At 31.0% G+C, this 1,852-nt stretch overlaps 1 long non-coding RNA gene across 1 annotated transcript; it reads left to right on the top strand.

Annotated features, from left to right (window-relative positions):
• Positions 1–517: 517 nt before the first annotated feature.
• Positions 518–1,535, top strand: LOC145595329 (uncharacterized). The gene is made up of 2 exons (XR_014102939.1): positions 518–992; positions 1,188–1,535. It is a non-coding gene; the product is annotated as an uncharacterized LOC145595329 (long non-coding RNA).
• The last annotated feature ends 317 nt before the right edge of the window (positions 1,536–1,852 follow it).

Here is a 1,852-nt window from a genome sequence, read left to right as displayed (position 1 = left end):
CTCACTTACACCATTAACCGTAGAAACATAAGCTCTCTCATCCAATGAACTCACATCCAAAGGGCTCTCCTACAACTCATCATCATTCAAATTAAGCTCATTCTCAATCACATCCTCCTCATTAACTTCACACCCTAAATGAGCTCTCAAAAGCTTCAAATCATCATCAAGGTTCAAAGGAAGCTCATCAAAGGGTTGAGGGTCGAACTTGGGAGGTAGCTTAAGATAAACATGAGAAGTGCAATCTCCCTCCAAAAAGGCCTCATTCAACTCGATGGTGGAAAATGTAGAAGAGAAAGGTGCATTAAAGGTGAAAGAGGAGGACAATGGTTTAAGATTTGAGATAGGAGTTGGAGACTCAAACTCACGAATCACTTCACTCTTATCTTCATAATCATCAAAAGTAGGCTCTACCTCCTCAACCTTATCATATGGAACCTCTTCTTCATCAAAATCATCAAACACTACTACAAAAATGGGATAAGGAACCACATCTAACTCACCATTAAAAATACTTCTTAGGTTTCTTAGATTAAAGAACCGTATATTTGAGAAATGTGGTTTCTTAGAAAAACTATAAGATACCACATAATAGAGATGTATGGTTTCTTAGATATAATAAAGAATTAATAAGATCAAAGACACCATACATTAGAGACATATGGTCTCTTAATATGGTGGTAGGTGTATATATACGTGGGTGGGTAGTATAATTTTTATTTTATTTTTCTTTATTGTTTTAAGGGGTTCCTTCTTCTCCTTCACTAAAACCCTCGTTATCAACGCCTAATGTTTAAACTATTCATTTGCTTCCCCTCATAGTCTCATTTCTATAATTTTATTTTTGTAGATCTAACTCCTTGCTCTTATAATTTTTCTAAAATCTCAAGGATACAGACTTATGAAGGATTATTAATCGAGAGATGACCTTGAAAACTTATTTTCTTTATAGCGAATTAGCGGTTTTCAGATCTGCTTCTTTGATGAACTCGGTGAGTTTTATTTCTCGGTTTTCAAAAATTTCTATTACTTTGCTTCGTAGTAGTATAGATCGTGCTACTTGATATTTGATTTTATGATATATTAATTAAACAAAATTGAAGATATGGAGAATCATTGTTGTTTTTACTATTGATCTGAATTAATTTTGTAGATCTATTGCTGATTTAGTTTTCTTTTTATTTCAGATGTTAAATGATAGAAATTGGCAAATTTGGATGAGCTTGATGACAAAGTATATATAAAGGAGGGGTTGTGGTATGATGATGACGGAAGCTAAAGACGGTGTCATTGTGTCAGCCATTTTCATATTGAGTTCATCTTCAAGAAAAATAAAAAACAGATCTAAGTTTTGTTATCATTTTGCTTGATGTTATTAGTTTATAATTTATTTACTGGTATATTTTTTGATGAGGGAGTTACAATACATTATATAATTAGTTTGTATTCTAGGCTTCTAGCTTTGAGCATTGAAAGTAAAGACGATAAAGAATCTTGAATATCAAATCTCATTCAATGGAATTTTTTTTTTTTCACATCTCAAAATTACATTTAATATTGATTATGTTTGATTTGAACTTAAAAACGTATATGGTATTATAAATGTAAAATATTACAATATACAATATTATAAATGTAAAACTACGTACATACAAAGGAAGTGTAAGAAACCATAGTTGTAACAACTTTGGTATCTTATTCTTTATCAAAGATACCATACTTCAAACAAAACAAGTTTCTTATCCTTCTATATGAAGTACCATAATTGAGACCTAAGAAACCATATATCTTTGAACTATGGTTTCTATGTTTGATCTAAGAAACCAAACTAAAATTATGGTTACTTATGCCA

This window comes from Chenopodium album, chromosome 1 (genome assembly GCF_948465745.1).
Source record: "Chenopodium album chromosome 1, dcCheAlbu1.1, whole genome shotgun sequence".
Classification (NCBI taxonomy): domain Eukaryota; kingdom Viridiplantae; phylum Streptophyta; class Magnoliopsida; order Caryophyllales; family Amaranthaceae; genus Chenopodium; species Chenopodium album.
Note: the sequence above shows the minus strand (reverse complement) of the source record. Positions and strands in the feature narration are given on the sequence as shown.